This window comes from Odocoileus virginianus, chromosome 6 (assembly GCF_023699985.2).
Source record: "Odocoileus virginianus isolate 20LAN1187 ecotype Illinois chromosome 6, Ovbor_1.2, whole genome shotgun sequence".
NCBI lineage: Eukaryota > Metazoa > Chordata > Mammalia > Artiodactyla > Cervidae > Odocoileus > Odocoileus virginianus.
Window position 1 is genome coordinate 51,207,133 of NC_069679.1, and position 26,095 is coordinate 51,233,227.

Here is a 26,095-nt window from a genome sequence, read left to right on the forward strand (position 1 = left end):
AAGAATGCCACGAAAATGCAATAATAAATTCCACAGTTAAGTTTGAATCTGATGGGCCAAGTACTAAAATATTCTTCTGATAAAGGGAATTAAGGAGGTCTTCTGATTAAAGATGAAAGAAAAACTGGGTTTTACAATGCTGAATTCAGAGGGAACTAGCCCACTCCACGTAAGACCACATCACTGAAGACCTCTACTTGGCTCAAGTTAATAGAGTATCTGTGTGTTTGCTCTGAGACATACCACTCTAGGAAGGGCAACTGCTTCCTTAGCAACAGTCAGGTGGGAACCTCAGGATAGGTCTTCATGTTCTTTGAAAGGTCTGTCTCATCACCCTTGAATCTTGTACTCAACACTCGCTTAGTGAAATCTTAGTGTCTGGATAATGATCACTCTCTCTAATACTACACCTATTCAATTTTTTATCATTTTTGTATCCAATGAGATGATCCTTCCACTAACCTGTGCTCCCAGTTCCTGACTTCTCTTCCAAAGATTTCATCAGCCATTCTTCCTAAGCCACTCACTTCTACAGTCATACCCTTCACTTAATTGCTACCAATAACTGCTGCCCTTGCAAATTTCAAATATTCCTTTCTCTGATCATGGCCTCTCATCTTTCTTGTTCACTCCTTTGTTGTTGTTCCGCCACTCAGTCATGTCCAACTTTTTGCAACCCCATGAACTGCAGCCCGCCAGGCTTCCCTGTTCTTCACCATCTCTTGGAGTTGGCTCAAACTCATGTCCATTAAGTTGGTGATGCCACCCAGCCATCTCATCCTCTGTTGTCCTCTTCTCCTGCCTTCAATCTTTCCCTATTTGCAACATCAGGGTCTTTCCTCATTCCCTCATCCCCAATTCTATAATTCTACAATCCCCCAGGACCTAAAATCCATACCCTCAGTGTCCCTGAGATACCTCTCCCAATGATATATCCTCTCTTGCCTCCTTTCCAGCTCAAGCTCCAAGTTCCATCATTATAATTACATCTTGGCTCCCTCTTTGCTTTAGTGAACTTTCCTGATGAAATCATAGCCCTCACAAAAGTCACTCAAGCAATCACTCAGTGCTTATACTCATGCAGCCTGCTGTGCCTGTTATCTGGTAGACAATGAAAAAAAAACTTGCACAGGCTCTCATTATCACATCTGCCCACCTACCCACCTCTCTTCTGTTAGCACGGATGTGTTCTCCCTGCTCTGAGTCAAGGCCAGCCTCTCCACTGAGGCTCTATACCTGATACTCTCCTCTGTTACTGGAATTACTGCAGCATGCTCCTAAGTGGTCTCCCAACCTTTGCCTTCCCTGCTGACCCCACGTGTCATCTCTGCAGTCAACTCTCAACTTGGCAGCCAGAAAGATCCCTCCACATTGTCGCTCTGATGTCATCCCCCATTACCTCTGCCTCTTTCACACTGATCCAACCTCAGTGGCTTCCTTGCTGCTTTCAAATATGTCAGGTACTCTCTTGTCTCAGAGCCTCTGCATTTACTGTTCTCACCGCCTAGAAAACTCTTCCCCCAGATATCAGCATGATTTGCTGTCTCATCTCCTTCAAGTCTTGTTTCAAAAAGTCTACATAGAACACGCTGCTATATTTAAAATGGATAATCAACAATGTCCTACTGTGTAGCACAGGGAACTCTGCCCAATGTTATATGGCAACCTGGAGGGGAGGGGAGTTTGGGGAAGACTGGATACATGTATATGTACGAGTCCCTTTGCCGTCCACCTGAACTATCACAACATTTGTTAATCGGCTATACTCCAATATAAAATAAAAAGTTAAAAAGAGTAATCTGCGGCATGGCTACCTTAAGGAAGGTCTTCAATAAATATTATGCATGGGATCACAAAGAGTTAGACACGACTTAGTGACTGAACAGCAACAACATGACAATAAAAAAAGTCTACATAGAGAAATTTTACTACATCTGTCTGCTTACAATTCAAACACCTACCAACACCTTTCGTGACATTTCATACCTCCTTCCCTACTTCACTCTTCCTCTTTAGCACTCATCTATTTATAAAGTACACATGGGAGTATGAAGTATATAAAAGCCGTATCTTTTAGATTTCTATCTTGCTTATCTCCTCTACTAGAAAGTGATTCATGAAGACAAGGAATTTTATCTGTTGGGTTCACTTCAGTATCCCCATTACACAAAACAATGCCCAGTAAATACTTACTTGGTGATCAATAAATATTTGCTCAATGAGTAAGTCAACAAATAAATGGATAAATGAATGACTTAGGGAAGGAGAAAATAGAAAGTTATGTTTTTTCACCCAGAAAATTAATATTTGGAGATGTCTATTTTCACTATGAGATCTCCTGTTTAAGAAATCAGGATTTCAGCGGGATCCTAGGATATAGTATTTGTTATAGTGGTGCCATGACCATATACCAATATAGCTCATCAAGCAATACAAAATGCACCAAGAGCTAAAGTAAATCCTTGAAGAATTCTAAAATTGTCATATTTAATCTTAGCAGTAATTGTCACTCCTTGAGGAAAGAGGTATTTTGTAGATCTTGCCCTTACAGGTAATCTATGGAAGTTTCACTTTTGATGATATCTACTGTCTACATGCTAAGACACTCCCCCCCTTCCACCTCCTTCCCCCTCACTTCCCCGCCCCTCCCCCACAGAGCATATAAGTACACAGAATCTAAAAGCTGATGTACATGACCCAAACATGGGATGTCAGATCATGTCTTCTTGCTCGATATGAAGATGCAACCCATAATATGCTTACACACTTAATGTTTCTCATCTCTCCTTGCCCTCTACACTCCCTTCAACATTTATATATTTAAGCTTTTAAATATTTTTCAGGATCCTATTTGTGATTTACAACATATTTTTATAATGTATCTTTAGATAGTCAATTAGAATTTTTGCAGATGTTCAATAGGACATCAGAAAATGTATCATTAAAAACTATTTCTCCCCTTCTCCCTCAATTCATTAGAATCTTTCAGTGATATAAAGACTGCCTTTTATCAAAAGCTCTCAATCTACCCCAATTTTCCATAAGTCAGTGCTCTAATGACACTATGTCAGATGCAAACCTTGAAAATAAAAGGAGAAAATTCACTTTTGACTTTATTACACCAAGAATGTCTGAGTGATAGATGGGACCATTGTATATATGGTGGTTGTCTGGTTCCTATTGTTACTTATGGGTTATTGTGATCAGCTGCAAAGTTTAGTGGGTGACTGGAATAGAAAATAATTGCTGTTTTCTGGAGCTTCAGTGAAATGCTAAGGAAAGCAGCTGAGAGTTGAGAGACTGTACTTGAATTTCTACCAATTTACATTGCTTCATGAACCCATTACTGGGAAGGGACCTAAGGATCCCTATTTGCTGATTATATCTCAACTCCATTTTGACTCTGGGGAGAAGCAGAGATAAATGATTGAAAAGAGAAATTACCTTTTAGTTGAGTACACTGGAAGTAACAGTATCCAGTTTAGTCATATCTCAAGAAAATTAGTTCACTGAGTTGTTAGTAGTATGGTCTACTGTAATGAATAAAAACTAATTTTTAGGCTAATTGGGTTACTTACAAACACAAGGAAATCTGCATAGTGTATCTTGAGATAACTTTTCCTATATTTAACTTGATTCCTATCTCAGTTCTCTTTAGTTACTTTCTCAGATTAGTCACAGCATTTTGCGACACAAAGAAAGTTGAAGCTAAGTTCTAACATGAGGACAGAATGGACCATAGACTTAAAGAGACTGCTACTTTTGTTCCCTTTAGAGAATAAATTCATATGAATGAGGGTGGATTTAATCATCAGAGAAGGTATAAATGATGCTTCCATGTAGTTGTGGGGTCTTGGAATCAGGAAAGAAAATGGCAGCACACATAGGTAAATATCTCCACAATGGTGAACTTTGGATGGTGTTCAAATTTTATCCATTAAAAAAAAAAAACCTAAATGGATGATAATCTTGGTTAGTATTTCATATGTCAGCCAATTTCTCTGACCCACATCCATTATGTTAACGCTCTTTTCTAGCACTCTGGATAAAAAATTTGGACCACTATGTTTAACTTCATCCATTATTCATAGTCCTTGATTGCTTTCAACATTAGTACATGAACTGGGAGTTCTGGAAGATTTTCTATAACATGTAATTGTTGGAATTTCCTGTTTATTATATAGGTGACATTTTCCAATAATGATAACTTTATTCTTAAAGGACACGTGATCAACAGTTCTTTTCAGGGGCAAAGATGATGGTTTGTTCAAGCAAATTGTGTTTTTTGACCCAAGACATTCCCCCCTCAATTCATATTGATTGTCTACAGCATTTGTAATGAAACAGAGTCAAAGAGTAAACTCGGGGCTATAGGGGTATATTTGTCTTAGAGATCAAACACTTAAAGCAGGATTTATGGAAGCAGAGGGTTGTGGGTCAATAGCTTAAAAAAAAAACAAACCCTGGATTGTAAACAAGTAAAGGACTTTCTGAGGTGTGAAGGAGAGGAGAAAGGAGACTGGAGGGGGTGGAGAGAGGAAGATAAGGGGAGGAAGATAAGCAGAGATAAGTAAAAAGTATACATCTGAAAAGAATTAGAGGGAAAGAGGTCTAAGAAAGGCTGATTCACCTCAAGGATCAACCCCAGAGACTCTTTCCTCCCCATCTTGCTGACAGGGATTGTATTGTAAGCATTTCTTCCGTTCTCTCCCATGCTCTCCTTTTGGAGTGATTCTAGGACACTGAAATTTAATATCAGTGCAGCATAAACACCAGAGACAGGTTCAGACACAAGGCAGACACAAGTTATTCAATGAACTCTTGCAGTTATCATAATTTAATAAGAAAAACAAGTAGATTAGAGCTACTGTTAGCCTTTGTTCAATGTAAAGACACCTATGAAAATCCATGAAGATGCTTTTTTATATATAACTTTCAAATCAGAAAGTGCTATTAATAAGGAATCAACTTTCTATTAAAAGCAATGCAAAATTCTGTGCAGTAATTCTTAGTTTCTCAATGTTTCCTATTTAATATCCTATCTTTGGATAAATCTACAGAGGAGTAAGTACAGTGACTGTTAACCTCATTTTACAGATTAAAAATTAAGACTCAACAGTTAAGTGACGATTTAAGATCTCAGAGGCAAAAGAAAAAAAATGCTAAATCAGCAGTGGTGTCCACTGATTACTAAATCATGGTTCTTTCTACCATGCCACTCTGTGTCAATGGATGTTTTCTCAAACAAGCCTATCTGGTTGACAAAGCATCCTCGTATCACAGAAGTGGCACAGGATTCAGTATCATCTGCTTCTCTGCAGAGATGAGGAGCTTCAAGGTTAGCTTCAAGAAAACCTTCCCACAACCAAAATAAAACAAATCAGTTTAACACAATCTATCGGGTTTCTTTGGTAGCAGTTCACTCTTGATAACAAGAAGCACAATCTGATATACAGAACTCAGATGAAATGATGACTTCTGTGGTCCAGACGTGAGTTATTAGAAGTACCACTTCCATTGAGTTTATTGTTTCACTAAGACCAATCACATGCATGTTTCTCTCTCTTTTTTTTTTTCTTTCTTTTCTCAAATTGCTTAGCTTTGAGGACTTTAAAAAGCCCTGTTCTAACTCTCGCCTTTCTAATATCTGAGATTTAATGACTCTCTAACCAAGATGTTATCTTGAATTCCATGTGTATATGAGAAACCGTGACTTATGTATGGGAATTCAGGTTTGCCAGCAGTTCCTAGAAAGTACATCTAAATCATGAAATAAAGCACTAAACTCAAGTGCAAAGTAATTTAATTTTAAAGAGGAATGTGTTATTCAGATAAAAGAAACCATAATGGTATGATCATTTACTTTTATATGTATAAATGTGTGTAGCTGTATCGTCAGTTTCAGGTATCCGTTTAAGTAATGCATCTTCCAGGCTATTTCACAATCATTCTTCCATTGTTCCATAAATAGATTATGCGAATACAAGCTGTTAAACTAAAAGTTGCTGTAATAATATAACTGAATAAAGCAGCAGGGCAATTTGAGAGGAAGACACTTAGAAGACTAAACATGAATGCTAAATTACCAAAATACAACCTTTGAAAATTCACAGATTTAAGGTGTCTAGTACTAAAAAATGGAAAATAAGTTGGTTAAAAGTCAAACATTGCTCATTGTACATAGACCTGCTACAAGGTCACATGAAAATGGAGACCTGAATGTTTGTAGAAAATATGCTAGAATGGTACCCCTCAGAGAATTAAAGGTGCTGAGTGCAGTTTCATCCCATGAAGATCTGACTCAATTTGAAGAAGGTAATGGAATGAGTATTATTACTGAATTTAATCCATTAAATTCAACAAGTCAGGATCCAGAGAATCTATCTAGGCCTATATTTTCTTATTTAACTTCAGTTAGCCACATCATGGTGTATTTTTTACTTTATATTGAAAATATGTCCAGAGACTCTGTTCTCTTCCATAAAAGATGGAATGCTTAATTATTACTTAAATCAATATTATATCTTGGTCTCAGATCTTAGACTCCTCTTTTCAAAACTATCTTCCAGTAACACAATTTGCTATCCACCTGTCAACATCTTCACCATTATGCCTCTCTTTTTAAGAAACGTCATATGGTTGTGCCTTTGATACCAATAAGCATCCAGGGAACACCACACCTTCGGCGTCAGGCAGTTCTCATTTTCAAGCAATCCTGTAATTGACTACAGATTTGGTTCTTTTAAAATCCAGTCTCTGCATCCATATTAAAGGCATGACTGTCCACTGACTACTGAAAACAGGATTACATTCCCTTTCTTTCTCCACGCATGCGTGCTAAGTTGCTCAGTTGTGTCTGACTCTTTGTGACTCCGTGAACTGTACCCCACCATGGGATTCTCCAGACAAGAATACTGGAGTGGATAGTCATTTCCTTCTCCAAGGGATCTTCCCAACCTAGGGATTGAACCAGGGTCTCTGACATCTCCTGCAGAGATTGGCAGGTTCTTTACCACTAGCACTACCTGGAAAGCCCCTTTCTTTCTCCAGATTGACCTTAAACACTGTATCCCTTTGTGCTCTGAGAATCAGATCTCTTTAGAATAGACAGTTTCATTGTTCAAAAGGGAAACCGTTTATCCCACTTGATCCAATTGTACAGAAGTAAAAAAAAAAAATCTGATATTATTCAGTTTCCATATTTCCACCAATACCAATGAAACTATGCTCAAATTCATGGATTATAGATTTCTCCTGTTTTTACTGTGATTTTGCAAAGTAACTGAATAGAGACCTATCTAGGTCAAAAAACTTAACACCTAAACAAGTTTAATTTCATACCTAGTGCAAACAACCAGGACCCAGTAACATTTAATGTCCTTCATTATTATGTCTTTAAATCTTACCAGTGCAAGCAAATGTGAAAATCCTTAAACTGCTGGCCTCAGTGTCCCCATGTCAACTGGCATATGCTCAGGTTGGCGATCCTGCCAAAAGTCAAAGGAAAACATTTATGATGAGACAGAGCCTGATGGACAATTATTTTAATCCTGCATGTACAACACTCCCAGCAAGCTTGGTTTATGAATGCCTGCTGCTGCTTTAATGATAAGACCTCTTCAACACAGCTGAATGCAGTGCACCAACAGATTTTCTTTTTCTTCTCTTTCTTTTTTCCTACCCTCACTAAGAGACTGATTATTGATCTCCACCTGGATGTTCCTATTGAGGCCTGGCCATTCATGAATACAAGCAGGAAGAATAATGGTACACTGCATGGGTAGTTTTAATAAACTGCAATAGGGACACAGTCTCTGTGGGGGGAAAAAAAGAACCCATCCAATCTTAATGAAGCGTGTGCTTACATGACTAGAAAGTCTGCGGGCATTCTACAGGCCAAGCATCAGAGAGTACACAGTACCTGGACTTTGACTGCGTGTCACATTAGAGTGAGTGTAAGACCCTAAGGACACCCTATAGGCCTACAAGGGAAGCTTCCAAGTTCTCTTGATTGCCCTTAGAATAGAAGTTTTCAAGCCTCGGAATGGACGGATCTGACTATACAACTGCAACAGAAGGCTCTGAACCCAGATGCAGCTGAATAGAAACATAGAGGATATTTCTCTCCTTTCTCCTTTCTCAAGTTCTTTCTCTGGAAGACCTGAGAATCCAAAACCTGAAGACAAGAGGGTGAGAAGTAGCTGAAAAAGGAACTCATTATTAGAGGTCACCGTCAGACCCAGTTAATGAAAAAACCTTTTCTGTTTTAGCCAACCCCCTTCTTGTGTTATTTGGCTACAGCTGACATAAATCAAGCACTGAATTTAGCATAAGTATATGTAAGAGAAACAAGGCTGTGATATTTACAAGGGGGAACTGGCTTTTTGAAAATCAGAAAAGGCCATCAACAAAGCAAGTGAGTAAGGCTTGTTTGGAGGGCAGATATAAACCCAAACTTCTTCCAGTTGTGTTGAGCTGCTATCTGCACAAATGAAGTTATTAAACCAAAAAAGTCAAAGGCATGCTTTATAACACATATAATTATGTTTCTTTTTAACATCTGATTTCAGCATCTACTTTGAGTAGTAAAGTGTAGCATAAAGGCTTTCGACCTGAAATCCAAGAACCCTCCCCTTAAATAGTTTACAGATTTTATGTGTTTTGTGTGTGAAGTGTTTGCCCTCATCCCATCTCCCACAGCTTTCATGGGATTTTCAAGGTGAACTTTGACACATAAAAGGTGAAGAACTTTTGGGTTGGCAGTCTAAAGCTGTAGGTTCTAATCTTAGCTCAGCTTCTAACTGGTTTTGTGACCTTCAGCAAATGACTTCACCTCTGCGCACCTTAGTTTTCTCATCTGTGAAATGAGAAAGCTGAACTGGAGAAATCTATCCTTCCAGGTTGACAAATCTAGGAAATACACATAAAACTAGGAGGATCGAATTGGAAGATATGTTCCCGTGTCCACTGGCTTAATCTCCTTAATTGTGGGGGAGAAGATGAAGCCCAGGGAGGTTTTCATACTATACTTATGGTGAAGATCAAGGATGGACCAAGAATTTCTCACTCATACATCAATTCGCTCCTCATCCTAACACACACCATGTTTGTGAAGCTCTATTCTCAGATCACACTTTACTCGTTGGCCGAGGAAGCATTTCAGGCAGGCTTTCCCTGTCTTGGCTGGGAGAGGGGTACAGAGTGTCCTTAGGGGTTCTCTTGCAGATTTTCTCAGGGAGAGTACATATGCTCAGGTCCCGAGAGAATTAGGCTCTCACGCTCACAGCTGTACGACAGGCAAGAAAAAGCTGTCTACAAAAAATAATCAGCATTTTCAAAAGCGCTCTGGGGTATCTTCAGAAAGTGTTCCAGGAAAATTGCTATTATAAAAAGATCACTAGGGTCTCTCCTCCTGGATCCTATTACATACTCAGACATTAATATTCTAGGTACATCGGTGATACTCATTTACTCATCTGAAGTTCAACAATCAGCAAGCATGCCTGGCAACTTAGACCAAGTCCTTGCTTTCATGCAGATCACTGTCCAGGAAGGAACCAAGGTCTCCTAGAAGCCTGCTGCACTCCTGCCTGTGTGCACCAAGCATCAGGGACCGGCATCGCCTCATCAAGACAGGGGCTTATGCTTCCTTTGGGTTGCCCTTTTTCAAATTTATAAACACAGCTCAAGAGAATCTCTATTACTTTAGTGTGAACCCATTTATCCAAATACCTTTTGTTAAACTTAATAAAACATTAAACTCTGTATATCTTTCCTCATTCTGTCGATTCCTACTTGCTTATCAAAATCCTACTTATTCAAAAACCAGGGAAGCCCCTATTCAAAAAAATACCTAGATCAAATTTTCCCTTCTCAATCTCCCAATATGACTTTATTCCAGTTACTTAAGAATGTACAGAGCAATCTCATTTATTCCTCTCTTAGAGCACTTGAATTATAGAAATTCTAGACTTTCATGAGTACACAGGAATTATAAACCATTGAGTTCATTTTATCCACAAGGAAAGAGTGGTCTAGAAAGACAAAGTTGCCAAGTATGTTCATGAGTCATTACAAATCAAAGGGAAAAGAACAGGAGAGTACATTTTTGTTAAGCATTTGTTTGGTGCTATGTTCTTTGTAAGATATTTTAAATACATTATTTCCTCTAATTCTCAGAAATATACTGCTCAGTAGATACAGCACCATCCCCATTTACAGATGCAGTAAGCAAGTCACAGAGAGAATAATTTAAACCAGGTCAAACAGCTGCAAGTAGTAGCTGACAGAGGTGGCTTTAATCTCAGCTCTATCCCAGGAAGCCAGACCAGTTCTTCTCCCCCACGCCCCTCCCCACCCCCCTCCTCACCCTTTCTACTTCCTTGTGGGGGAGGGGCTGAAAAGTGAAAGTACTGAAATTTACTGAGAAAGGGGATTAGTCAGCCCAAGTGGTAAGCAGCTTGGTCAAGGGCCAGATCTATGGCTTACTTCTGAGATCCACCCTCCCTCCCCTACAACATGGCAGTGAGGCTGGAGAAAGACATGAGAACCATCACTGTTGGAAGGAAAGCCATGAAGACTGGCAGAATCTGCAAGTGTCTGAGCTTCTGACTGCTTATCAGTCAGATGGGCTTTGTTAACCATGTTCAATTTCTGAGTTCCAGGAATGATAACAGATCACTAGTTGTATAATTAAAAAAAAAAAAAAATGCAGGTTTCCACCTTGTATTTCACTTATAAAGGGAAAAGAGAATTTACCAATCTTTATTTCCAAATACTATCAACTTTCTATACATAGGAGGTATTCGACAGTTTTTCACAAGAAAAAAGGGGCAGGGATTGGGCTCCATGGGTGAATGCAGCTATTCCTCTGTGGATCAGTAATTCAAGTGGATTTTTCTCAAATATTCTTGTGACTGTGACAGCCTAAATACCTCTAAAATAATGATAATAATTACCACACTTTCTGAAAATTTAGGATTTTTCACTTTACAACATATCTTTACATGCACTGTTATTTAATTTCCACAAAAACTATATAAAGTGAATAGGACAGTTGTTATTAGTCCAACTTTAGAAATAAGGAAGTTGAAGCTAAGTGAAGTGTAATTAGTGAAGTGAAGTGTAATTAGTAAATCAAGATGATGTGTAATCATGTAAAAACAACACAAGTTGTACTCATTGAGGACCTGCTGGATGCCACATCATAGACTGCAAAGATTGTATAAATCTGCTCCCTTAATCTTCATAACCACTTCATGACACAGGTATTACCATCTTCAGACAAAGGAGGAATCTAAGGATTACAGAGGATAAAATGACTTGCCTAAGGTATAGAGCAAGTTAATAACAGAGCTAGGACTCAAATCTACATTTAAGTCAAAGCCCAGAGTCTCAACCAAAATCTGACCATGAGTCTAAATAAGGCAATCTAACTTCCAGAGAGGTCCTTACTGCCTGAGTGTCCAGGCTCATTAGCCTGCTGTGCCTCACTTGTCTGAGATTCTGTGGCCTCTGTGTCACATTTGAAAACATTAAAAAAATTCAAGTTATTGGAAACTTGAAGTCAAGATTCTTTCTTGTATTTTTAGTATTACTTTCTGTAAATCACGTGGTTGAGACAAAACGATCTACTTCAAAGTAGTCTCAGTTCAGTCAGTTCAGTTCAGTCGCTCAGTTGTGTCCGACTCTTTGCAACACCATGAATCGCAGCATGCCAGGCCTCCTTGCCCATCACCAACTCCCGGAGTTTACTCAAATTCATGTCCATCCAGCCATCTCATCTTCTGTCGTCCCCTTCTCCTCCTGCCTCCAATCCCTCCCAGCATCAGGGTCTTTTCCAGTGAGTCAACTCTTCACATGAGGTGGCCAAAGTATTGGAGTTTCAGCTTTAGCATCAATCCTTCCAATGAACACCCAGGACTGATCTCCTTTAGGATGGACTGGTTGGATCTCCTTGCAGTCCAAGGGACTCTCAAGAGTTTCCTCCAACACCTCAGTTCAAAAGCATCACTTTTTCGGCACTCAGCTTTCTTCACAGTCCAACTCTCACATCCATACATGACCACTGGAAAAACCATAGCCTTGACTAGACGGACCTTTGTAGGCAAAGTAATGTCTCTGCTTTTTAATATGCTATCTAGGTTGGTCATAACTTTCCTTCCAAGGAGTGTCTTTTAATTAAAGTAGTCTAGCGACTTCATTTTGTTTCCCTTGCTATGCTCTTGTAGACTTAAGCTCTGTTGCTTTTCTCTATGATGGTTACCTGCCTACATACAGGTGGAGCTAGTGGTAAAGATGGCATCACCAACCCAATGAACATGAGTTTGAGTAAACTCCGGGAGTTGGTGATGGACAGGGAGGCCTGGCGTGCTGCAGTCCATGGGGTTGCAAAGAATAGGACACGAATGAGTGACTGAACTGAACCGAGTGGTAAAGAATCTGTCCACCAATGCAGGAGATGTAAGAGACACCGGTTCGATCCCTGGGTCAGAAAGACCCCCTGGAGAAGAGAATGGCAATCCACTTCAGTATTCTTGTCTGGAGAATTCCATGGACAGAGGAGACTGGTAGGCTACAGTCCATGGGGTCACAAAGAGTGGGACATGACTAAAGCAACTTAGCACACACGCAAGCCTGAATATGTGCAAAGCTTCACACATAATGAGAAGGCTCAGAAAATCCTTTTCCTCACTCCCTTCATGGGTTCAAAAAATAAATAAACTGAGGAATTGTAACAGGAAGAGAGAAAGGAAAGGATATGTGAAAGCACTTCCCTTTCAAAGAGTGGTTGGTTCTCAGGTCCCCTTGCATATGGTGCCTGTGTAAGTAAAAATGTGGCAAGCACTTCAGAAACGCTGTAGGGCATGTGTCTCTGCATACATATGCATAATGTCCTTTTCACACTTTGGAGTTACCAGATGCCTGGTTCTGCTTGGAAGGGGCTTGGTAACCTACTTGAAATCGTGAGGATTCATAATTCATTTATGCAAGCTGCACAACCCCTCTAGATGACATCTCCTGCTCTAAAGAATGATTGAGAGAAAGACGTAATAGAGCTGAAAACGACAATGAAATATTAGCAGTGCGGCAGAGTTTATATGAGGCCCCCTGCTAGATGAAGGAATTATGCAAGTCAAAAGAAGAGCCTTCAGGCAACAGGAGAAAAAAAACAAAGGAAGAATGTCTAGGTGTCAAGGACTAATTTTGTTGCTATGGGGAAGGCCCGGGGGCATTGATTCATTTTATAGGCAGGTGTGCAGCCCTCTACCTTGAATTCTCCAAGTGCTGGGCAAAACCACTTCTGCATTTACACTTGACTTCTAAAATTACCTGGTGCTCAGAAGAAATGTTTAGGGGAGAAGCTGGGAAGTGAGGACGAACCAGGCTCTGCCTGAGGTGGAACTTTAGGCTCTGATCCTGTTCTCCTAACACCATCCACCTCCAATCAAATCCTTCCCCATTTGCTCTTGAAATTTTTTTCTGTAACACCAAGCTATTGCCATCTCCCTGCTCCCTCGCACTCCCTTACCTGCCCCCAACTCAAGGATGGGATCTTTTTCCTTAGGAGAGAATACAAATCTCTTTAAAATCCTGCCCTGCCTTTTCACCTCTTGCCACATGGAGCTCCTTCCATCTCCTAAAACACTTTCAGTTTACTGTGCCTTTGCCCTGCTGTCCCCTCCTCCTGGAATGCCTTTCTCACTTCTCCACTGGGCACATTTCCAACTCATTCTCTAAGAAACAACTGCCACATAACTAGCTGTGTGAAGACTCTCAGCTTCTAGCAAGGAGCTGGTCATCCCCTCTGCTGTATTCTCATGACACTTGATACTCATCTGTACTTGACCACTTTAGCACTCTCCACTAGAAATACAATTTATGAAGTTTAGACTGCACAAAACTGTGGATTTCTGAAGAGCAAAAGCAATGTTTATAAATAGACCTTTTTATCTTTTATATGGAGCAAAGTGCCCAAGGCATATTTGCTTAATAAACACATGTTGATTGGAAAAAAAAAAAATGAACGGATGCTTCCTTCATTTCCCTCCCATGTGCTTTTAGCAGTCCAGCACGTGATTCATCATACACTGATACACTCCAGTGATAATGTTGGAACAAAGCTAACTGCAGAAGGGAATTGATCAGAGTACTGGCCTGGCACCTCTGTTCTGAAGTCTATCCCTTTTGCCAATTTTTTCTTTCCTGTAAGTGACGCTCCTCTATTATGATGCCAGGATTTTCTCAGGTCACACTACTAAAGCTCCCTGAGAGAGCTGCAAAGATCTGGAGCTTTGCAATCAGATGGTCCTTGGCTCAAATCCAGGCGTGGTCTTTAGTAATAATGGGAACTGCAGCAAGGTTCAAAATCTAGCTGAATTTCAGGTGTCCTCCCCTCCACCCCCCCGCCCCGTGGTAAAATGAGGATGAATTCCTACTCTATAAGGCTGTTGTAAAGATCAAGCTAAATTACAGCTGCCAAAATTTTGCTCGTTGTACACTCTTAATAAACTGTAACACTTATATTTTTACATCTTCAGTCTCTAGAATATAGGGATTATCCCTGATGGGGTGGTTCAAAGGTGGTTTCTATACTAGAATTATCTAGAATGACTTTCCAAATTATATCCCCACATTCCTTTCTAGAAACATATGTGTGGTATACAATCACTACTACAGATTAAAGTTATGCTTTCTTTCTCAGAAATTATCAGACAGGAGATTGAGAATCACTTCTCTAGAATATACCTTGGAAAGTGTTGCTCTTTATTTTTACAACTATAATTCTGACTGTGTGAGGCTGTCACGGCTAATGCCATGACAGGCAGCCTAGATTAGGAGTAGGCCTGGTTTCCCAGGGTAACATAATTATCAGGCCTCCTGGAGCTAGCCAATCAACATATACCTAGCAAGAAAAAGGGAACCTATCAGAAGAAAGCTGAAAGCCCCACGTTGGGCCAACAAAAATTTCCTTGCAACTGTGTAACCAATCTGCTTGCACCAACTACCCACTGTGTAACCAATCCGCTTGCGCCAACTACCTGCTGCTTTTTTTTTTTTTACCTAATAAATACACGAGAGAACTGGGGCTCGGGGCCTTTCGTCCTCACACCCTTGGTGAGGGCGGGAGGCCCTGGCTCGAATCAGTAATAAATTCCCCTATTGCAAGTTGCATTGTTTCGAGGAGTCTTCTCTCCTGACCGGGGACTCGGACTACGGGCAGAACAACTGGAACCCTAAACCTCTCACCCGGAAATCGTTATACCAGCTTCCCAGCTGACCTTTATATTTAGATGTTATCCTTTTGTCAATGCATCCCATATATAATGGTAAACATCATCTCTGAAATTCTGGAACGGCAGAGCAATCTTTTAATGAAATGATTAAGTAGCCCCCACTGGGAGAGGCAGGCACCTTTCCCCCAAGCATCCCCTATATGCTCGGTCATATCTCGGTGCCTTTGCCGATGCTCTTGCTTCCAACTGAAGGGTCTTCTCCTTCCCTTCCTAGTCACTACACCCCCAAACTGTACAGCTAAAGAATTTCTACACATTGTTTAAGATGAAATCAAGAAGACCTAATGGTCCCCTCCTATGCGGCACCACAGAACCCAGCACACCTCTACTACTGCATTCATCACAATCTATTACAAGTTATCTGTTCACATTTTTTTTTCTGTACAAATCTGTGAATTGTTTAAAGGAAGAAACTGAGTCTTAATTATCCTCATATCTCCCCATAGTAGATACCCACTTAATTTTTTACTAAACTGAATTAAAGTGAACTGAGATGAATCCCTGTTCATGCTCCATGTCCACATTTAACTTGCTACTGCCTGCTCCTAGGATGTGTGTATGTGTGCATGTATACATGCGTTTCTGGGGTTTCCTCACCACTTTCATGTTTTTCTCCAAGAGATTCTCAAAGATTACACAAAAAAGAAGAGCTGCACATTTATGGGTCAAGTGCATTTCAGCACTCTGGGAGGCTGGGCAAGCTCTCCAGCCAACATGAGGATTCTGAAAAAAGGCTTTGTTAAGACATCTTGCAGCTTCCTCTTCATTGAATACAAACTCCCTCAGGTAGATGGCAAGACAGTACTGCCAACTTGACTGAAACTTCACCCAATCTGACTGCCTGGACTGGCCTAGAATGTATGATTGTTTCTCTTTGTGACTGTCCCGCAAACAGGACAGGATTCCCTTCTCACATGTCTCCCTGTCCAGCGGATGGCACTGCTGCAGGCTGGTTTTCCTCCGCAGTCATTCTTCTGTGATGGATGTGTTCGGCCTCTTGGAGTCGCAGAATCAACCTTGTTCCTTGATTCAATGTTGGCTTATTCATTTATCAAACATGTATTGACCCTCTTCCTTTTGTCACATGCAATGGTAAGTCTTAGGGAAATAAAGGTGCATAATAAAAAGAGTCTGGCTCTCAATGAAGTCACCGAGGATGGGACAGGATGGAATATTGGCAAATAATGACAGTAAAATAAGACAAATGGAAAATAGACAGTTGTGCACAATGCCAAAAGGGCCCAGTGAAAGGATATAAAGAGAGACTGATGTCTCTTCCCACCTGTAAACTCCAGAGAACCTGAGTGCACCGAACACGGACATTTTACTTAGTCCCTGAACATTCCCTGTGAGCCCAAGGGCTGTGGAGAAGACTGCTAACCCTGTCACAGAAACTCCTGAGTGGCTCTAAGAGGCCAAATTTCCCCTCTGAAGAGCTATTATTCTTTACTCAGAGGGAACTGTACTGTGTTAGTGGAAGGATGTTGTCTCATTGCCGCACTTTAAAAACCTCTGTTTTCCAACAGATGTAACTTCAAGACTTTGACCAAGTATAAGATGCAGAATGCAACTAAGAATGAATTACAGACAAGGCAAATACCAGAAGAACCTTGAATAAAATCCTCCTCCAGCTCTAACTCTACAACTGTGCCCTCCAATATACTAGCCACATACAGTTCTTCAAATTTAGATTACTTAGAACCAAATAAATTAAAATTATTGTTCTGCAATTGCATCAATCACATTTCATGGTTTCAACAGGAACATGTGACTTGTGGTTACCATACTGGACAAATATTGAACACTTTCATCATCACAATTATTTTCGAGAGCATTACTACCAGACAGTGCTGCTCTAGAAAGTAATTTGAATTTTTATTCATTAATTCATTTATTTTATAATTTTACAACTTGCTTACTTTGTGAAAGACTAAATTCTGAGTTCTGGAGGAGGCAAAGATAAAAAGTAAAAGTTTTCCACTGTTGAAAGGCTGAAGACAAATATTTAATAAAAATAAAACATTGGACATTGTGCAATGGGTCACAGGAGGGCACGGAGACAAGACAGCCAAATCTCACCTAAAGTAAGAGGAGACCTCAAAGCGAGGTGACGGGATGTGACTCTTGGAGCATGAAGCTACTTTTCTGATTTACAAAGTGGAAAGGGCACTGGAGATGCTAAGAGTACATGCAGAGTCACAAGGTAGAGAAGAGCTCAGCATGCCACAGGCATTTAGCATTCCTGGAGTGGAGTGTACACTTTTGGAAAGTTGGGTGCAAACAGGCTGGCAAAGTAGATGTCACAGTGTGCTGAGAGGTATTGGGTGAGCAGGTGGTGCAAGAAAAAAAGGTTACAAACTATATAACGCAGTGATGAACACTGAAGTTACATAAAGCTGGATTATACTCAAAATTGGCCACTGTTAGCTTTATTATCTTTGGCAAGTTTTAAAATCTCATTGAATCCCATCTTTCTGTAAAATGGTGTTAATAACACTGCCAACCTTTTCTGATTATTGTGTGGATTAAACGAGACTATGTGCTTGTCACAGTGCACGGCACATGTTAAATAATCAAAATTGAAAATCATAATTTATTCTATAAGGAATGTGGAGTTACCAAAGTATCTGAGCAGAATAATAAAATGATGATATTGTACAGTGAAATGACACAAGACAATCAGCGATGCCAATAATTTCCAAAAATGGCTAATATTTATAGAGTATTTAACTACATGTAAAACATGATTCCAGATGATTTAAATAAGATAATTTATTTAATCCTATTAGCAACCCCGTGGGGTAGGCTACCACTACTTGCTCCCTTGTATAGATAAGAGAAAAAGGCACAAAATGTTAAATAACTTGTCACACAACTGCTAAGTAACAGGTTGGGATTCAAAACCCATCAGACTCTTGAATCTATACATTCAGTTTCTAAGTTCTGCCTCTGGTAGACATTCTTTGACCAAAGTCTGCCTAACTTTATATTGAATTATTTCCCATCACATCATGGCCTCAAAATAATTTTAAGTACAGATCTTTAAAACAATATTCTCATACCATGAAAGCCAGAAGCCAGTATGAGTGCTCTAGAAATTTCCCATAGAAGGTCATCTGGATAGAAATGGGCCAATGCTTGATAAAGTATGTATAATGTGAAAGGTTGGTTCAGAATTCCCTTGGATAATCAAGATGTGACTATTATTCAGGGCAACCTCAACCACAGTGAGCCTGTAACCACCATTCATAAAAGTCAGCTTCTTTTTTTAGAAAATAGGGCTAATGTGTATCTCATAGGTTTGTAAGAAACACTAAAAGAATGTGTAGAACGGATTTTGCACTGTGTATGGCACTCAGAAGTTGTTCACTGAGAAGTAGCTTTTGCTGTGACAATCTTTGTTACTTTAATTAAAATGTCATCTTCCAATACAAGGTTTGCTGAGTCTTGCAAAGCCTTTCCTAAAATTCACTTGAACTCTCTCAAACATTTTAAGAATGGACAGAAGGGTACCATAGACATGCAATTCTTAAAAACAAACACATCCCAGCCTATGACCTAAATTCCAATTCTTCTTATTTAAAACCTTCTCTGACTCAAACTCAGCAACACTTACTGAAACAACCCTGTTTTTACCCAAATCTGAGCCCAAGCTGTCCAAAACAATGATGTTTTCATTGACTGACCTCAACAAATGCCTCATCTGTCAGGGAAGTTCTGCCAAATGTCTTTTCTTCTGATATTCTGTCCTTTAGTTTGACATTCATCCTCACATAATTCCAATTTAATGAGTGAGATAATATAATTATCCTTCAAATTTGTTCCATGCCTTTAGAGCCCAGCTTCTCCCTGCAGGACATTGTCTAGCATGATTGTCCTTTCCCCACCATAAGACATTGGCCTGGGTCTCAGTACTGGCCAAGAGGGTATGTTCTTCCCTGTTGATAATGGCAAGTAATAACTGTTGGAAGCACATATTCTCAAACCACCAAAAACAAATTGTTTTTTTTTTTAGTCTTCTAAACTGTGTACAATCAGAAAGCAGATGTTAAGGCATCAGCCTGGAAGCCAGAGGAATTGAAATCCAGGAGGCCAGGATTTGGGAAGAGAAGAGGTTCAGGTGGCTGATTGATATATAGCTATGAAACTCTGGGTCGAAAGAAATTCTTGGAGAGATTCAGCCTAATGATGGCTGGTAAGAGAACCAGGAAGTTGAATGCTGCTTTGGCAATTGATTAAAAGCAGATTGTTGAGAGTGGAGTTGTCATGGGAATCTCACTGGACTAGAAATCTCACTGCGGGTGTGCAGCCTAGAATTACCAGCTATGTGACCTTGAGCAAAACACTCTACCTCTTTTCACTCTCTGTTGTTTTCCCATCACTAAAATGCAGAAAATAATTGAAAATAATAAAAACTACAAAGGTTTTCAACTAAGAAAATGTATAACAGTTCATAATGTTTTAAATGTCTATAAATGCACAAACTATTCTCATGTAAAGAATTTATGTCAATGTGTTTGGCAAGGTTAGTGGCTCAAAAATGTTGACTAAAACATATCCACACCAATCTTCCAGTGGTGTATTGAAATGGCCATTTTAAAGCACAAAGAGGTTCACTAACTTGGTCAAGGTTATCCTGCTGGTAAGTTTAAGTCTGGGGCTTCCCAGATGGTGCTACTGATAAAGAACTCATCTGCCAATGAAGGAGACATAAGAGACGTGGGTTCAATCCCTGGGTTGGGAAGATCCCCTGGAGGAGTTCATGGCAACCTGCTCCAGTATTCTTGCCTGAAGAATCCCATGAACAGGGGAGCCTGGTGGGCTATGGTCCTTAGGGTAGCAAAGAGTCACACATGGCTGAAGCGACTTAGCACGCATCCACACACGCACTCAAGTTTAAGTTTAGTCATGCACTGTGGCTCCTGAGCCGGTGCCCTTAGTCATTACAGTGAAGTTCCTCCCTAGACGAGGGCCCTTCTAGTCACCGGTGGCCTATCTGAGTTCCAAGGGCAAAAGCATCAGGTTGTTCCTGAAAGGTTGATGACAGCTACTCAGAGCCATCACCGGCTGTCAGAACTCCTATAGTAGGGGCACAGCATCACCCAACACCACGTCCTTGTTCACACTTCTAAGTCTTCACAAATGCCTGTGTCTAAAATTATGATGTCGTCCCTCTTCTAAGCCAAGCTGTCTTTCTCCAGTCCTTTAAAATTCTCAGTTGAAGCATCAGAGAAATAAGGAGTAGGAATTAGAATGTTTTTGTCAGCATTTCAGGATGTTGATAAAAACAAAAACACACAACAAGAATAACAACAAAAGTCCCTGTTCATTTTATTGGCAAAGGTAGAGACTCCAGAACCTTTGGTCCTCCTTTGAAGACTTACGAAGGACAAGCAGAAGTTTCGGGGTTTACAGCATCAAAACTGAGGCATCTGCGACTTTAGATGCTTTGAAAGGGTATCTTATTTGATAGCAGCCAATAAAGCAGGAGACGGTGCCAGATCAGATAAGAAGAAAGAACATCTCCGGCCAGAATTAAAAAGGCTATTTTGGGATATGTCAAAAGGAGTAAAGCTAGATGGGAAATGACTGCAAAGGTGATTAAATAGGTGAGAACAAAGAGAACGCTTCCTGAGTTCTGGCTGAGAAGGGAAAAATTCTTAATCATCTTTTAATTGTACTTCATAATTAGCCAAGTCACAAATGCCATGGCTGGGATTAAAAGACTGCTCCTAAGATAGAATCTGTTGTGGATTTTTGCTAGGGAAAATGCTCGGGGTTGGGGGATGGAAGGAGTGCTAAAGCCTTTCAATTTGTGTAATGATTTGAGAAACCAGGTCTTGCAAGCATATTTGTTCATAAAGCACATTTTGAAAGATACTGTTGTTCTATTTTTCCTTTTTCCCTTTTCCAAAGGAAATGAAAAACAGCAATGGAAATTCTTCCAGGGGAACAAAATGTTAAGAAACAGTGAACCAAATAGCCACGGGAAATTGCTTACGAAGCTCCTAGAGAAAATGTATATCTGATATCAAATTTATGTTACAATATCTTCAATGACAAGGGAGAAAGAGGAAAAAAAATGCTGAAGTTACATTTGACTGAGTTATTCCATGCTAAATATTCTTAGGTGGCTCCGATGGTAAAGCATCTGCCTATAATGTGGGAGACCCGGGTTTGATCCCTGGGTCGGGAAGATCCCCTGGAGAAGGAAATGGTAACCCACTCCAGTACTCTTGCCTGGAAAATCCCATGGACAGAGGATCCTGGTAGGCCCCAGTTCATGGGGCTGCAAAGAGTCGGATACAACTGAGCGACTTCACTTTACTTTCACTTTCAGTATCACAGAAGGCATGGAAAAACAGGTTAATTACTTACAGAAATAAAACAATAAAATTACCTATAACAAGCATGCATATAATGTGTCAATGTATAATTTCTGCTGGAAAAGCAAGCCTCACCAAATTAGAGGCGGTTAAGGCAAAGTCTGTGAGAAAAATAATAATACCCTCAGATAACTTGTTTGCATTTTATTAATTCTTTGTGCATTTATCTAACACCTATAGCATGTGAGACTCTTTACTCATTGCCAGACTTGCATAAACCAGTTAAAGCATATGATCTGCTTTCATGAAGCTAGCAGTCTAGGAAGAAAAGCAAAGTTTTATCTTCTTCTCATCTATGGTCCCTGTTCGCTCTCGATCTCTCTATGTGATTTCATTTTCTTTGTAGCTTTTAAAAAGCTCTACAAGTAGACTAATCTCTAAATGATATTTCCAGCCTGAACTCTATTATGAACATAAGACCCATGTACCCAACTAAACCTAGGTAGTCTCATGGATTGTCTACACAGACTTCTAAGAGGGCTGACCAGAAGCTGCTGTGTGTGTGCTTTGCAACCCCTTGGACTATAGCTCCCCGGGGTCCTCTGATCATGGAATTCTCCAGGCAAGAATATGGAATAGGTAGCCATTCCTTACACAGAGTTCTAAGAGAGCTGTCTACATAAATGTATACAAATCAGAGTTGGCCATTCACCAATCTCCACCAGATGTTCTTGGAAAAGACAGTGTCTTGGAAAACAGGCCACCGGGGTCCTCTGATCATGCGATGCTCTAGCAAGAATACTGGAGTGGGTAACCACTCAATACACAGATTCTAAGAGGGCTGTCTAGATAAATGTGTACAAATCAGAACTGGCCCTTCACCAATCTCTACCAGCTGTCTTGGAAAAGACCCTGATGCTGGGAAAGACTGAAGCAGGAGAAAGGGATGACAGAAGATGAGATGGTTGGACAGCATCACCAACTTGATGGACGTGAGTTTGAGCAATATCTGCAAGTTGGTGATGACAGGGAAGCCTAGAGTGCAGCAGTCCATGGGGTTGCAGAGTTGGACGTGACGGAGTGGCTGAACTGAACTAAACCAGCTGTTCGAGGCTATCATTGGTAAAGGCTGGTTACAGCAAAGGAATAGGGCACAAGACCAGACCCACAATAGTCTAATGGTTTAATGTTCTCCTGCCACTGTCTTGAAATTCTTAATAATTTTATCTTTGAATTTGTGTCTTGTATGAAAACTTGATGAAACAATAGAACACGTGTATCAGAAGAGTTCATACATGGATGAAAGGAAAACCTTGATATCTTAGTCCATTTCATGGTACTTTTTCTCCTGTTTTTTGAACAAGGGGCCCTGCATTTTCATCTTGCAATGGGCCTATAAATTGAGTAGCTGATCCTGTGTATGAATATCATGTAAATCAGATTCAGGTAGTGTGTTCATGTTCACACTCTATCACTAAAATGCCAACTTGCCCCATATCTTTCCCCTCAATTCCTACTGTGTGTTTTAAATTGACCTGAGCACTGACATCAGGTCTTTCTCTTCCATGGCCTCTCAGATAGCTTGCCTGATAGTGGCCTTGGATGTTACCACAAAATCAAGGCATTTCCCTGCATGACAGGACCTGCCTCCTGGACAGGCCTTCTCTAGCCTGTGTGCATTCTTCAGAGGAACAAGCAATGATACATAAGTAGTTTCTCCTTCTTTCAAAAGCATGTGTTCTTTTTTAAATCAAGTGGCAATTAAAAATCCATGAAAAGTCTAAAAAATAAGTGTGTATTCAATCTCTTCTCACAGCTTTGTGGCCTGAAAACCAGGGTTTTCTTCACAGAATGTGACTACTTCACTTGGCTTCTCCATTGGCAAAACCAGTAACAATTTTGCATCTTAAATTTCACAACTTTCCAACAACATTTTCAAATCCTCACTCCCAAAGGCAGAAATATTTTTAAAATCCCAAGAGTCCTCTTTGAAGAAAATATCTTCCCCCTCACAGTGCTGAGTGGAACAACGTCATATGAAATATTTTCCAAAGTACAATTAATTGAAGCACTTTTTCTTAGTTTTCTATACTGCAAAATATCTACTATGTAGTCAATTTTATAAATCAGATATACTGTAGTATCCTACCTTTATGCAGTTGGGAATTATAGCATTCTTCAGTTTTTAAAAAATGTCAAGGAAAGCTACATATTTTGGGCACAGCATCTCAGAAAAATCTATCTTTAAGACCATAGGGATCTTAATGAGGTTTGCTTTGATATGAAATGGCAACAGGGAAGAGGGAAGGATTACCCTTTCTTCACTTAAAAAAAAATAGGCATCATAGGTTGCCACTTCACAGTAATGTCTTAATATTCTCTCATTTAATTATGTAAATCGTCAAAGAAGGCTGCTGTTTATGGTAATTTACACGTGCAGAGATCTGCTTCCCAGGTAAGCTAATTTAAATTAAATTATAACTAAGGGAGATTTACCACTTGTTGATTGAGACAGACAATCATTTATAACTCCACCAAACGGCTAGTAAAGACTGCAGGATTTCAAAAGTGAGGTGAAACAGTAGTGATCCTGCTGTGAAAGGAATCAGCTGAAATGCTATGGAAGGATTTAGTGTTCCTATTGATGTCTGTAAGAAGTGGAGGCAGTCTCTTTTGTCAGGAAAGTGATTAGTGAATACCGTTGACCCTTACTACCTCCACATTCAAGCCTTTCTTTACACATGAAGTTAAAGACTGTTCTCCCCAACGAATTCACCACTCTCTTTTGATACAAATCCAGCACTCTTCAGAATCCGCCTGCATTCTGCTGAATGTAACTGAGAAAAGACCATTGTAAACTGCTGAAGTGTTCAGTGTCCCCAGATCCTCTCTTTTCTTCCTTTCTTTTTTTAACCATTAAAGACACTCCATTTCAGTTTGAGAAACTAAGCATGTACAAATTCATTCTTTGTCTTAGGGGCACTTTCGTTACAGAGTGAATGCCCTCCTTCACTAATGACATTTCCAGGTGGGTCTGCAAGACCAAGAAAGGGGCACCAGTCCACCTGGCTGAAGACACAGGTGTCTGTGATAGTGGCCAGCCACAATTTGAATCTGGCAATGAGGAGGCTGCAAGGATAGTAAACTGATGAGGAGAGTGGGCTTTAGAAGCAGATAGAGCTGGATTCAGATACTCACCTTGACATTCACTTTATAAAAAAACTTTAGGAAATGTGCTCAACCTCTTTGAATCCTGGTGTCCTTATGAAAAGCTAGCATTCATTATACCTTTGTCACAAGGCTCATATGATGACTTAATAAGTCAATGTATATAAAGCACACGAAGTGAAGTGAAGTGAAGTCGCTCAGTCATGTCCAACTCTTTGTGACCCTGTGGACTGTAGCCCACCAGGTTCCTCCATCCCTGGGATTCTCCAGGCAAGAATACTGGAGTGGGTTGCCATTTCCTTCTCCAGGGGATCTTCCCGACCCAGGGATAGAACCCGGGTCTTGTGCGTTGGAGGCAGACGCTTTAACCTCTGAGCCACTAGGGAAGCCCATAGCTTTATATAAATGTTCCTCCTCAAAAACAACTGCTAAGAATAATGATGATTTTACATATATATATATACACACACACACATGGAAAACGGACAATTTCCAACATACTTATGGGTAAAGAGTTCACAAAATCTTTTCCATTTGCCATGAGAATTTGACCTTCAATTAACTTTCAAGCTTGATTAATTTAAGTGTAATATGCAACTATGTTGCTAACCAATGTTTATGGTAAGATGTGACCCATGATTAATAAATTACATTTTCATGGTGAGGAAAATACATATAAATACCTAGTAGGAACTATAAATACCTGATAGGCAGCCATTCTTGGGGCTTTCCTAAGTGTGCTGAATTGCACCAACATGTCCTTTGTGGATACTCTGGAAATTATGACTCTATTGTGGTTATTATAAAAGCTATAGGCTCTTGGGGGCACAAGGTTTTGAATTATCTCCTTATAGATATAGACCTTGTCTCCTTATAGCTAGCCTATGCTGCATAGAACTCTGTGAAGACTCCTATAGACAATAAATGTCTGGGGCTCTCGCTGCTGGTATGCGAGGTTCCCATCCAGCTCCTTCTAAGTGAATGTGATGTTGGATATCTTTGACAATCCTGTGGGTCTGAATGTTTAGAAAACACTCTGTAGATATTACTGAACATCTCAACTTAGTTTTTTGACCACCAAGGCATAAGCTTGAAGGTTAAGGGTATGATAACATTAGAGTAACATAGGTTCTGGATCACCTATGATTGCTTATGGGATACCAGAATTCTCCCTCTCTGCAAATGTGTTTTCCCATTTGCTTGAAGGAGACATTTCTGCTGCTGCTGATTCTTCAGACTGGTAAAGTCATTTGTAGAGGCCAGTAATAGATTGCTTGATTAGAATCAAATGATAAATGTAGTCCT

At 40.0% G+C, this 26,095-nt stretch overlaps 1 protein-coding gene across 1 annotated transcript in view; it reads right to left on the reverse strand.

Moving 5' to 3' along the window:
- The window catches only part of SEMA6D (semaphorin 6D), a 612,063-nt gene that overhangs the window by 374,514 nt on the left and 211,454 nt on the right, over nt 1-26,095 (reverse strand). Inside the window, exon 2 of the mRNA XM_070469340.1 lies at nt 7,407-7,487. The gene's annotated coding sequence lies outside the window, so the exon portion shown is untranslated. The remainder of the gene's footprint in view (nt 1-7,406; nt 7,488-26,095) is intronic.